Below are 14,449 nucleotides of genomic sequence, written 5' to 3' on the forward strand. Positions count from 1 at the left end.
AATTTCTCGTTCAATACATTGGTTTGTGTTTCTTGTATGGATATGATTCCCGTATATACTGGAGCATTATACTTACAATTATCTAGAGCATGCAACTAAATCTTTTTGTTTGAATAAAATTTACGTTTGTTCTCAATAAAAATAAATAATTAAATTGTAACAAAAAATAATTATTATTAAATAGCCAATTACATTGTGATTGTATGAGCAGTCCGCCAGTTTCTAGTGTCTTTTATTCAAATGTTAACAAATATAAAACCAATAACCATAGAAGAGAAACGTGTCATTATCTTTTGGCCCATGATTTAGATATCAATAACACAAAGGACTACTATTATGCAAGTAGTCTATACAAATCATTCATCAACCGTGTAGAGATATATATAGTTATATACTTCGATTTAGTTCACCGCCTGCCAAAAAACTTGTCTAGTAACGAAGATAATCCTTCGTGCTGTTCTTCCTCGTAAGATTTCAGTAATGCTGCTGTAATAACCCGATTTTTCGGGACGAGTCATTATACTTTTCCTAAGTTATAAGTTTTCGAACATTTTAAAGTGTGTTCGTTTCTTTTATAAACGTCGGAAATCGACAACGAAAACGTAATCTGAACGTTTAATTCGAAAAACGTTACGTTTCCGAAAGTATTTATCGACTTTTATTTCCGTCGCTCGGTTGCGAAAACTTTCTTCACGAAAGTTGTAAAGCTCGTCGATACGAGTTCGGGAGTATATGACATGTTCGAATCGGACGTCGGAGGTAAAAGTTATTAACGTCGGAAGTTAGTTTCCGATTTTTGAAACGAGTATAAATAGAAACTTTTCAGATTAGGGTTTCCATTATTGGAAACCCTTCTCTCTCTCCTTCTCCCCGCCGCTCTCTCCCTTTCTCTCTTCTCTCTTCTCTCTTCTCTCTTCCCCCTTCCCTCTCTCGGCTTCCTTCCTCTCCCTCTCGACCCCGAGCACTCTCCCTCTCTCGGTTCTCTCCTTCTCTTTCTCCTTCTCCCCGAGTCTCACCCTCTCGCCGATTCTCTCCTCCCATCTCTCTCTCGACCCGAGCTCCCTCCTTCTCTCTCTCCCTTCCGACAGACCTCTCCCCGATCTTCGCCACACACGGCCTCACCTCCGCTCGCATCGACCACGCCGGTCTCCCTAACATCACCAACGAAGAAATCAAAGCCTCCACGGTTTTAACTAGGTATGAATTGATGGATTTGATGTTTGTGTGTGTTGTTTGATGATTTGGGAGTGATTGGGAGATTAGGGATTCAAATTGGAGATATTGGGGGAGAAATCGGCAGTGAAGGAGGGTGGGAGATACCGCCGCCTAGAGGCGGCGCGTGAGGAGACTAGGGGTGGCCTAGGGGTAGGCGGAGGCCGTAGGAAGATAGAGGAGGAGGAGGGGGAGGGTTTAGGCAGGGCGGTGGCATCACACGCGCCTTGGTTGGCGTCGGCGCGTGGGCCCCACGCGCGGCCCGCCGGAGGTGGCACGTGTGCCTCACGCGCCGCCACGTGCGGCGGTGGGAACAGTTTTGACAGGTCAGCCCATCTGGTTGACCCAAAGAAATATGAAACAAAACGCTCATGAGGAAATTAAGTAACCCTTCTGGTTACCCAATTAATTTTTTTAATTGGAGCTAGCATTCTTTATTCTTTCTTACACTCAATCCCCCACCAACAGCTACACATACACCCACTCACACTCAGGGGGGTGTATTCAACTCTGATTTCAATTGATTTTGATTGATTTATTATAATCAACGGATTCTGAAAATCCATAGATTATTTCAACTCCACATAGATTCAGGCAGATTTCATTGTATTGTATTGACCAGATTTGTCTTGATTTGCTTGGATTTCACAAGTGCATGTATGATTTTTATATTATTATTAAATAATAAAATATAGAACATGGAGAATTAATAAGTTGGTTATCTTTTTTAACAAATTACAAAATCATAATGTATTTTACAAAGTAATAAAAATATAAAAACAACTAAATATACTCATCTATTCCGACCTCATTGTCATCATAGTCTTCATGATCCCTTTTATTCGCATTGTCCTCATTATTTTCATTCGCATTGCCTTCAATATCATTGTTATCTTCTTGACTTTCATTATCACCATTCCGTGGTCTATTTTCCCAGATAGCTTCAGCAATAGTTTCCAAGCATTAGCCTCTGCTCTTTGTTGTAGTTGACTTTGAGAAAGTAGTTCAAGATTCTCGTCTTCCATACCAAGTTCTTCATCATTTTCTGTTTCAGGAGAAAATTCATCGGAACGACATTCTTTATTGCAACTATTAGTACAATTATAAAAACGACCATCATTTCATTTTTGCCTACAACAATTATACTAAATCACAAGAAAAACCCATAAAATTGATTTGAGCAATTAAAATAAAACACATGATTAAAATAAGAACATAAAATTTTTCGATCTTATTGTGAGAGAGAGAGAGAGAGAGAGAGAGAGAGAATACATCAAAATCTCATGTCTAGATGCTTGATTTCTAACAAGCATGATATAGTGTAAAAATACTTCAAAATCCAACAAAATCAACTAATAAATGAAATCATTCAAAATCAATCGATTTTTGAATACCACCAGAATTCATAGGAGTTTTTGAAATCTTAATTGAATACCTTGAGATTTCAATGGATTGTTTAAAATCTTAATTGAATACCACAAGATTTCAAAAGATTATTCAAATACAAGAAAATCCTATAGAATCCTAGTTGAATACACCCCCCTCAATCTCCTCCCACTCCAACCTCTCTAATTTCACACTGACCACCAATTTTGTTCTTTTCTTCGTCTTTTTCTCTCTTTGTCTTCTTCCTTTTTTATTTTCATAAAATTAAATCTCTAACCCTAAAAACTAAAACATAATTCTTAAATAGAGTGATAGATCGCACTTGGGATTGAGCTCACTCCATCATTCCACCAAGAAGTTATGCGCGGCCTCCACTCCTCTAGCGAGCACTGGATGTCATGATCGAATTGGTGATTTTCCCATTTGGGATTTCTGGCTTTCTGCGTTTGTTTTCCCTCCACCCTCGGTTACATATGCTTGAATGTATTTTGATGCATATAATGTAAAACAATCAGTTCAAAAGTGTGAATCATAGAGTATTTTATGTACATTGGTTGAATCCCATATTTTGTGTACATTATCAATTTTTTTTCAAAAGATTATTCAATCTCCTCCCACTCCAACCTCTCTAATTTCACTCGGACCACCAATTTTGTTCTTTTCTTCGTCTTTTTCTCTCTTTGTCTTCTTCCTTTTTTATTTTCATAAAATTAAATCTCTAACCCTAAAAACTAAAACATAATTCTTAAATAGAGTGATAGATCGCACTTGGGATTGAGCTCACTCCATCATTCCACCAAGAAGTTATGCGCGGCCTCCACTCCTCTAGCGAGCACTGGATGTCATGATCGAATTGGTGATTTTCCCATTTGGGATTTCTGGCTTTCTGCGTTTGCTTTCCCTCCACCCTCGGTTACATATGCTTGAATGTATTTTGATGCATATAATTTAAAACAATCAGTTCAAAAGTGTGAATCATAGAGTATTTTATGTACATTGGTTGAATCCCATATTTTGTGTACATTATCAATTTTTTTTCCTTCGGCCAAATCTCAAACCCTCCTTAAATTACAATTCTAGATCAAACATCCCTTAAGTACCCGTCCAGGATTCGCCACTGATCAACAAAGCTATCATTAAGAAAGAAAATTTTATTTCTCATTCTAAAAGTAGTATTTGGATATTGTTGCATCCTCTAATATACAGCTTTACGCAATATATATCTTTGTTTATCAACATTGTGGCCTAAGAAGCTAGCTGCGTTTTCAATGCTTACCTTCTACTGCCATGGGATAGAGATCGAAGAAGGTACTTGCTGACTTCAAAATTTTCTGCAGAGATGTATATATGTAATAAATGAGGTTAATCAATTCTTCAATGAATCAAGCAGTGGTGGATCCTGGATGGTTACTTAGAGGATGTTTAAAGTTTTAAACCGAAGAAGAAGAAGAAGAAGAAGAAAATAGTGAGAATCTCGACGGTGTGAGAATATTTTATTAATTGAAACAAAAATGGATACACCTAGTCAAGAGGAACGTATGTAATGAGTCTAACCCCTCAAATACATATAATAAAAAAAGTTAAACTAACAAATTTAACTTTATGAGTCGATAGTTTTTAAAAAAACATGTACATTTCCAATTAATAGTTTAAATTTAACTAAACTTACTAAGAGTTGTTTCTTCTCTGTTAATTCCTTCGACTCTTCTAATCTTCCCTCAATAATAAAAATCAACAGAAGTACATACCCTAACGGATTAAAATCCCCAACTGGAACAAACAAAAAAGTTAAGGAAGGTAGCAAAGAAAAATCAAGTAATTAACTTAACCCAAATTCGAAATCAGAAGAATCAAAAAAATTAAAAGAAGTAAAACTAAACTCGAATCTCAATTCCATCACCTCATTCACCTGAGATTGCCGAATATAAACAAATTCTCCAATTCAATCTAGGGAGCAGGCCGAGACTGATGACGAAAGTGTTGTGGTGGAGCGTGGAGCTCAGTCTCAAGGCTCCAAGTGAAATCAATCAATCAAATTAGGGATTTAGTTAATTTAGGAATTAGAGTTTTAGTCTTTGGGGTTGAGATTGGGATTGGGTAGTTGGGAAAACGAAGGGAAAAAATAGAATTTAGTGCATGTGAAAGAGTTGAATGTGGGTAGGTGTAGGGATGCTTCAACTTAAAAAATATATATACATATTACTAGTATTTTTTTTGTTATGATTGGTTGGGGGATGTTGAGCATGCCTTTGTTATATAGAGGATCCGCTAGTGGAATCATGAAAGTTCAGTAGTACTCGGAGACACGATACTCCGAAGATTCGTTCACCAATATTGCATAAGTAAAAAGTTCACTATATCTATGCTATAGCAGTATAGCCAAGCCAACTACAGTAGAAGTTGGATATTACTCGATCGATCCTTACCAATACGAAATCACCAGGCTTAAATGGGATTTCTGCCATGCATGCCTGTTGCTTTCCTGCATACATTTAAGCAAGGTAATATATCAGAAGAAGAAGAAGAAACAAATCTAACAGAATTGAAGAAATTCCACGAATCCTCTTTCCATTTAAGCCATATTTCAAGTTATCAAATAACATTTTCTACTATAACTAGTAACTACAACTGAAAGAATCTACGTACTGATCGATGCGAAAATGTCCTTTAACACATCGATACATTACTGTAGAATAGTACGTAAACAACTAAAGTACTGTACATTGTTTGATCTTTCAGAACTCAAAATGATACCTAAGCAGGATACGTCCATCATATTCTTCGTATTCGAAAATTGTGCACCCCTTGGCAAAGGGTATAACTTTATTTCTCCACTCTGTTATGTCATTTGAAGGAAAAGAAGAAAGAAACTTCACGTTAAGGATCAAGAACTGTACTCTAAGTTAACGGAATTTACAACCTCGATAATTTACCTAGATGACAAATTACACTGGCATCAACGCCTTCTGTGGCATTATCAATGACGAAAACAATATCCATCATCTTGGCAAAGAAAGGGATAACACCCTGTTACACACACTGCTCAAATTCTTCAGCTCACTAAATTAAAGTTATTAAACGAACACCTAATTAGGTCTAATATTAATAGAATTTGAGAAATTATTATATATACACGCCACATATCTCACGTGGCTTACATCTTAATGTTATTGGTCAATTTTTACTATGTTTCTTTCTGATTAGTTATTTATATGTAAATAAACTTTTGTCATTTTCACCGCGTACATATTAATTAGACCATGATGTAAGATGATTGGCTGTGTACACCATATGATAGTGTCATGTGATGTGGTGGGTACACATAATAATTACTCTAGAATTACTGGTAGAAAAAATATATAATAACATTGTAAATTAGCAATGTTAAATCTCCTATTGCTCTTTCAAGACTTTTTCACTAGTAGAACAAAATGCATGATTGAGATGAAGAAATGAGAAATTTTTATATGTTACCATAATACCACATGGTAATGCCTAGTGGTACTCCTTATCTATTATATTTCGACACATGGATTTATTACACTAAAATTATAATATAACATATTTTTATTATTTGTGAAATGACATTCATGGGAATTGATGGTTTAGGATTTAGGGTATAGGGTGTATGGTATATGGTTTAGGGTTTATGATTTTAGAAAGAAACCTAAATTAGTCTTTAACGAAATAGCTAAAATATATTTTTCTTAATTAAATCTTGCATGTCAAATTGTGTTTGCATTGGTAGACCACTAGGTATTACCACGTGGTGCTACGGTAGAACAGAAAATTTCTTATGAAGAAAGAATATAAATAAACCAAACCAACCTGTTTTTTTCCTTCAAAGGGAACGTAAAACACAAGATCCTGATACTGCAGTCATCTGCTAGAAGTGGATCCAGTTTGTTTATCTTTGGAATTGATGGCATTGTAGAAATCTTTAGCCAACTCGGCGGCAGAAGGAGCTGCTGCCATAGGCGCTATCCCACACGATCCGTCGTCACTTCCGAACACTCTCCAGTGTTCATCGTTGCGCCTATTACTATTAATAGTCGAAATTGTACACTACGCCATCTTGAAACTTACACGACCAATTCAACCCTGTTCGTTGCCTATGATATTCTTACGCGACGCCCTACATCATTGTCACATAAGTTAAACTTTTAGTCGCGTAAGATGGACCTAGGCGACGAAACCATTTTTTTGTCATCTGTGATTCACTTAGGCGACCAATATATATATAGTCGCGTAAGAGGACCTAGGCGAGGACAACAGACGACAATATGTTGTCGTCGCTTAAGTCTTTTATCTACTTTAGAGCTGGGTCTTTACAGCAGAACTCAAACTAGATCTAAAAACCAGAACTGCAAGTCTGCAACTGTGTTTTACTGTTCACAGGGAGAAATTTTCGATTTGGGAGTTGAAAGCTTGTTCTCCTCTCTTCTCTCATTGAATTGAGTAAGGTTAGTATGAAATCTATATCTTTCTCCATCCTTTTTACCATATTTGATGTTTATTAAAGGTTGAATTTTGTGTTTGGAAAATTTAAGTAAACTAGATGTTCATTGTATAAAGCATTTTCTGATTTTGTATTAGCTTTAGTGTAAATAAGTCACTCAATGTGAAGTTCTTGGCGCTATTATAGTACTTGGACCTATTTTCCCTAATATGTGGTCTGAAACTTTGAGTTTCTTTGTGCTTGTTTGATATGGTAGCAGATTGATGATTAATTAGTAGTTGGTTCATACATATATGTTGAATTTAGTGTTGGAAGTGGGTTTATAAATGATTACTCCAAGTTTGGTATTTTGAGTATGATTAATTTTGTCTATGATTATGAATTTAGTTAATTAGATTTAGTATTGGATTTCTTAATTGTTTTTAGATTTAATTAGTGTTGATTTATGTGTGAATGTGAAAACCAAATGGTTTTCATGTGTTTTTAATTCCAAATTTTATTTTTTGTATGTATTTATTAACTAGATGAATGTGTGTGTGAGTGCATCAACTCTCACAATAATTCACAGGTTTGCTTTTAGCTTAGAAATCTCGTTCGAGAATCACTTGTGCGACATTTGATTCTTGAATTGTCCCATTTTTGGACAGTTTGGGAGAACATGACTTTGTTGAGCAAGTATGCACTTCATGTGGTTTTGTTTTCGGTATTGGGTATAGATTTCGGCAGGATTTCCCTATAATGTTCCCTGAGTGCAAACTAGGTTTAGATTTTTGTGCACTTGGGGAACTGTAGGGATATGCTGCCAAAATTTTCCCAAAACCGAGAGCGAAACCGATGAATGCAAGAAGCTTAATAAAGGAAGTGTTCTCCTGAATGTGATAGGACCCTAACCGGAGGCATAAGGTGAAGATGAACATGAATAAATATTTTCTGTATTGTATTGTTTTCTAACTTAGTGTGTTTTTATTATTTATGTTATGACAGGAAAAATGGATAAGAGTTGGATGCATTACTGCCGCAGTCACCCAAAGTACCTTGAGGGGATCCATAACTTTGTGAACTGGGTTAGGGATACTGCTAATGGGAAGATGTTCCATAGTTGCCCGTGCACCGTTTGTCATAACAATCGAGATCCGGTTGATATACTAACCATGTGTGCACACTTGTCTCATTTCGGTATGTCGCCTAATTATACAGTATGAGATAGACACGGTGAAGTATCAAATGAAAGTAGAATTGATGAGCTTCGAAGACAAATCCTAGAGCAAAGGGCATCTTCTAGCAGTGGTGTCGGTTAGTCCATGAATCCTACTATGGACATTTTGCATGATGTTTTTCCTTATTATGCTGGATACGAGCCAACTTTCGGTGATGACCCCAGTAATAATGGTGACCTTACTTTTGAGGATGTCGTAGATGATGATTACCAGAAGTATGATAGACTTTTACAAGAAGCACATACCCCATTGTATCCTGGGAGTACTGAGACTATTTTGGGTGCAGTCTTAAATGCAATGAAAATGAAAGTGGAAAATGGATGGTTTGATAAAAGTGTTCACGACCTTTGTAATTATATTAGAGGCTTGCTTCCTCATGAACACAATTATCCTCTTGATTTTAGAAGGATGAAAAATATTTGTAGGGACATTGGTTTGGGTTATGAGACTATTGATGCATGTGAGTATAATTGTGTGTTGTTTTATAAAAACTATGCTGAATATGACGAGTGTACCATATGGCACACTTCAAGATGGATGTCACGTGAAGGTAGACGGAACAACAAGATTGCCAGGAAAGTCCTCAGCTACTTCCCTTTGACTCCTAGGTTGAAGCGTTTGTACATGTTGACAAACACTGCAAAAGCAATGTGGTGGCATGGAGAGAGGAATGTAGATAATGACTGGCTGAAACACCCCGCAGATGGGGAGGCGTGGCTACATTTCGACAGAACATTCCCAGATATTTCCAACAACGTGAGAAACGTGCGACTCGGACTAGCAACCGACGGTTTCAATCCTTTTGGAACAATGGGTACTTTACATAGCACCTGACCTGTTGTTGTGATGCCGTATAATTTGCCTCCATCAATGTGTATGAAGAAGGAATATAACATGTTCACTTTGTTGATCCCCGGTCCAAAGTCACCTGGAAAATGTCTTAGTGTGTTCATGGAGCCATTGGTCGACGAGCTTTTAAAGTTATGGGAAACTGGAGTTCTTACTGTTGATAGGCATGACCAATCTACTTTCATGATGAGAGCAGCAGTTTTGTGGACCATTAGTGACTTTCCAGGTTTAGGGATGTTGGCAGGGTCACCGACCCATGGGTAGGCGTGTCCTATTTGTTTGGATGATGTTAGCTCAGTTCACATATGTGGGAGGATGGCATACGAGGGTCACCGCAAATGGCTACCCCAAAACCACCCTTGGCTGTCCGCTGGTCAGGCATTCAATGGGTTTAGTGAGCATAGGCCAAGACCCCGTTCTTTGTCTGGGGAGGAAATTTTAGCAAAAATCAACAGTCACGAGTACCCGACGCTTAGCTTGCATGATGCCTTCAAGACTCCTTATAATCCGAAGAACAGAGTATGTTGGAATCACGAGTGCATGTTTTGGAGGCTTTTTTATTGGAAATTAATTAATGTTAGATACAGTTTTGATGTCATGCACATTGAAAAGAATGTGTGGGACAACATCATTGGAACCATTCTTGGTATTCAAGGAAAGTCTAAGGATGGTCCCAAGGCCCGTGCTGCTTTAAAAAAAAGGGGGGTGCGGCAACATCAGTGGCAAAGGGCCAATGGACATCTTCCTCATGCACCATTCTTGGTGAAGCCCGAATTTAAAACAGATGTATTCGAATGGTTCCGTGATGTCAAGTACCCTCATGGTTATGCTGGGAGTTTGAGGAGTAAGGTTAACGTACGTGACAAAAAGTTTCATGGATTAAAGACCAAGGTTCTAAAAAACGCTAGGCGTTAATCGGGCGGACAGCTATAAACCAGCGCCCAGATGATTAATCGGGGATTAATCGGATTAATCGGCCCAAAATCGAGGCGGCCAAGGGTCTCCGGGCGCCTAGACGGTCATAGGCGGTCATAGGTGGGTATTTTTAGAACATTGTTAAAGACACATGACTGCCATGTAATGCTTCAACGTCTTCTTCCAATAGTTATATGTGAGTACTTACCATTGAACGTTGTCAAGCCTTTAGTAGCACTATCCATATGGTTTCAGAAATTGTGTGCCAGAGAGTTGAAAAAGGTGGACGTCCGGGTAATGGAAGATGAGATAGTCATGATTCTATGTAATCTGGAGATGATTTTTCCTCCACATTTTTTTACAATCATGGTTCACGTCATGGTTCACCTTCCCGAACAAGTGTTGCTAACCGGTCCTGTGCATTTTACCTGGATGTTTCCCATAGAACGGTATGATGCTAATTTTTAAGAGTTTTATGTAATGGACTAACAAATTCAATGTCATGTACTAAATATTTTCTTTTACAGGCAACTTGGGACATATAAAAATTCGGTTAACAATACACGTTACCAAGAGGGTTGTATTTCTGAGCGATATATTACATGGGAGTCAGTGACCTGCTGCAATTCATACATGCTATCTACCGTACTTCTAGAGGATGTAAATATTCCGAATGCACCCCAATATAGTATTTCAATTGTTTCTGAACTTATGCGGCCGGATAAACTCGTATCACGAATGAGGTTAACTGAACCTGAGATTGATGAGGCTCATTGGCAAGTTTTGTGCGAATGTAAAGAAGTAGCCCACTACATGGTAGGACATCAAAAAAAGTTTCAGGAACAATATCCAGACGGTGATGAGAAAGCACGTAAGAGGCATTTTCATTCTTATTTCCTCAAATGGGTATGATATTAAGTTTTTTCAGACTTACAAAATTATGTGATTATCACAGTACAATCTAACTTACATTAAAATAATTTCTCCATTACAGGTCTCAAATCTACATGCAAGTGGGCATAGATACTTAAAACCGGAGGTACTGAGATTAGCCCAAAGACCACAAAATCACCGTATTTATTCAGCCTGTTATGTGAACGGAGTAAAGTTTATATCATGGCAAATTGATCAATACTTGCAGACCCAGAATAGTGGAGTCATGGTAGAGATAGTGTCGGGCAATCACTATTACGAAATTCTTGAGTATGTTCTTGAATTGCTATACACAGATCAGATGCCGGTTGTGTTGTTCAAATGTAAATGGTACGACACTGACCCTAATAGTGGGAGCATTAAGTTAGATTTTGGCTTGTTATCAGTGGATACAAACAGTAGTTGGTATGAGGATTCGCCTTTTGCTCTAGCAAGCACGGCAAAACAAGTGTTCTATGTAGAAGATCCGAAGGCAGGTGAGGCTTGGAAGGTAGTTAATGTTATGTCACATAAAAATGTATACCGTGCTAGTACACTTGCAACACATAACGATGAGAGACCTCCTATCGGCAATCAAGTTGAAGAACCTTATAAAGAGCCCGTCCCGCAAGCAATTTTGGTATATAGTGGTGTTTTCAATCTTAGCATTGATCTGAGTTGTTATCGAACACAAAATGAAGAAGAAGAAGAAGAAGAAGAAGAAGAAGAAGATGAAGATGATGATGATGATGATGATGATGATGATGATGATGATGATGATGATGATGATGATGATGATGATGAGGAAGAAGATTGTAACGACCCTAAAATTTCGAGCTTAAAAACTCAAAATTTTAAAGTCGTTAAACACAAAATAATCTCAATGAAATCGAAATCATTTAAGTGCACAGCGGATCATCACTGAGTTCTCAATATAACTCAGAAAACCAATTATTACAACCCAAATTTATAATCCATACATAAAATGGAAATGTAATAATCCTCACAAATCACTCACAAATCTCACAAATAAAATCACACCAACTCTCACACACAAATCCACGCTAAAACCTCACCACAAGTAGGGTACGAACGACTTCGAGCCTCCGTAGTCGTCGCTCAACCTCCACTAATCAGCACCTGCGGAATTATTCCCTAAACCATCGAATTGGTGCACCGGGATTGTAAACACAAACCCGGTAAGCTTATAGCTCGTATGAGTAAAATCAAAATATAGTTCGCATATCAAAATATACGAAAAATCACAAATCAACAAATATAAATGCCCTCATGAGTCAATGGACAGCCCATCTGGTTGTCCCAAAGGAATATGAAATGAAACGCTCATGAGAATATTAAGTAACCCTTCTGGTTACCCAAATGCATTTATAATACGGGTACCAAGAACGCTGGTACACATCTATTACCCCTCTCGTAATACACCGCCGATATTGGATAGCCACCCGCTACCCAACATCCAAAACAATCTGAGTACCCATGAGCAGATAACCACCCGTTACCTCACATGCAGTACTAAGGCAGACAGACTAGAGCTCTAACTGTATCGTAACTTTCGCCCGGCCAAAGGCTAGGTTCCGACTTGCTAAACACGTACAATAATCTCACATCATATTGTACCAATCACGTCCGAAGACAAATCAACATTTTAACAATCTCAATGTTAAAAATCACGTACTGTTTCAGGATGAAATAATTGTGTATTATTGAATGATATGGGGGCCTATATATAGGCATTACAAAACCACAATCCCGTAGGATTCGGAGTCCTAATCTATTACGGAGATGCTAATCTATCTCCTAACAGGAAACCTATTAGGCTAAGACACATACAAGGGTAGAATAGTAATTCTCCCGGAACACTCCCCCTTGTGTCGCATGCCTAGTGTTGCATGGTGCACACATCGTTGCCTCGGTAAAAACCTTGTCAAGCAAAATAAAAACCTCTTGGGTAAAAACAAAAGCTTGATCGAAGGGAAAAAGAGCACAACGCACCGTCTACATTTGATAGCATCATGTGAGGTAGACTCCCCCTGAAGTCTACGAAACAACTCCCCCTGATTAGTGCCATAATCATGGAGTACAAAGAACAACGTATACAACGTTCATTACATGCTTCTCAAACGTAGTCTTGGGCTAATGATTAATCATTAATCTAGCCACACATCCTTAGATCATCCATGCTATACTTAATCAAACTTAGATGTTAGGAAACAAGATTGCATAACAACTCAAAACAAGAGTTTGCAATGAAAATCAGATTCTCGGGTAGAATGACTTTTACTCACTTAAACGGCGATAACTTCTTCGTCAAAATAGGTATCAGCGAACCGTAAAATGTTCTGAAAAGTAGACACCCGTGGCTTTCCAGTGACATAAGGTTCACAACCTCATCCGATCGGAGCAGTTCACAATGCTCTATCGAAGTTGACTGACTTGCAAATTTCCAGATAGGACTGTCCTACTTTGCTAAAATGGCCATAACTCACTCAATATGATAGCTATGAATGAAAGGTTGATGTCCGTTAAAAGTAGACACATAGTCCTTTCCAACGGTACTAATTTCACCATATTTCATCGAGCGAGCTGTCCTGAAGGTCTCGTTGAAGTTGACCTACGAAACTGGACAGATTCTGATTTGTCACATTTAATGTGTCTTTCGCGAAGAGAATGGGGGAATGGACCAATGAAGGACTGATTTTGGTCCAAAACGGAACCGTACGTATCCTCTACGCTACCAGTGTCGAATGCTACACCAAGGCGTACGTTGATGTTGCTGGAGCTGCTGGCGGCGTTGGTGTGGATAGGATTTGTGTTGGTTCACTAAGTGTAGAACTAAACCCATGTCAAAGAAGCAATGCAAGTCCAATGACAATGCATAGGCGCATAGTTAATCACGTCATAATGAAAGCAATAGTGTCCCAACAACACTAACATGTATGAATGTATAGCTTATTGAATCTCTTCATCATCTATACTTAGACGGAATAGAGAATCAAGAATTAGCTTCATATGAACACATATGGGTATGAGTTCTTGCAACCGATTGTACTACGTTCTCTCGAACGTCGCAATCTGATTACATAATCTCTCCGTGGTCTGGAGGCATTTAAAGTCCCTCGGGCACTCTCATATCTGCGTCAAGATCCCTTTACAGATATTCTATGACCACTATCATATGCTGCAAATCAGTTTTCATGGACACTACTACTGATCAAGTAGCGGAAAGCAATTATGTCCATAACGAGAGAATATAAGTCATCGTAGTCAATACTAGGATAATGAGACAATCTTTGCGCCATAAGTTCTGCATATATCGCATGACTTCATCTTTCTCATTACACTTACGAACAACGACCAACATAACAAGTCTAGTTCAGCCTGTATTGATTCTTTCCACTTCGGTCAAGTTGCTCATCGTTGATGCTTTACAACGGAATAAGAGCATAAGCGAATACATCATCAATCATGGGAGATCAAT

The sequence above is a fragment of the Argentina anserina genome, chromosome 2 (genome assembly GCF_933775445.1).
Source record: "Argentina anserina chromosome 2, drPotAnse1.1, whole genome shotgun sequence".
Taxonomy (NCBI): Eukaryota; Viridiplantae; Streptophyta; class Magnoliopsida; order Rosales; family Rosaceae; genus Argentina; species Argentina anserina.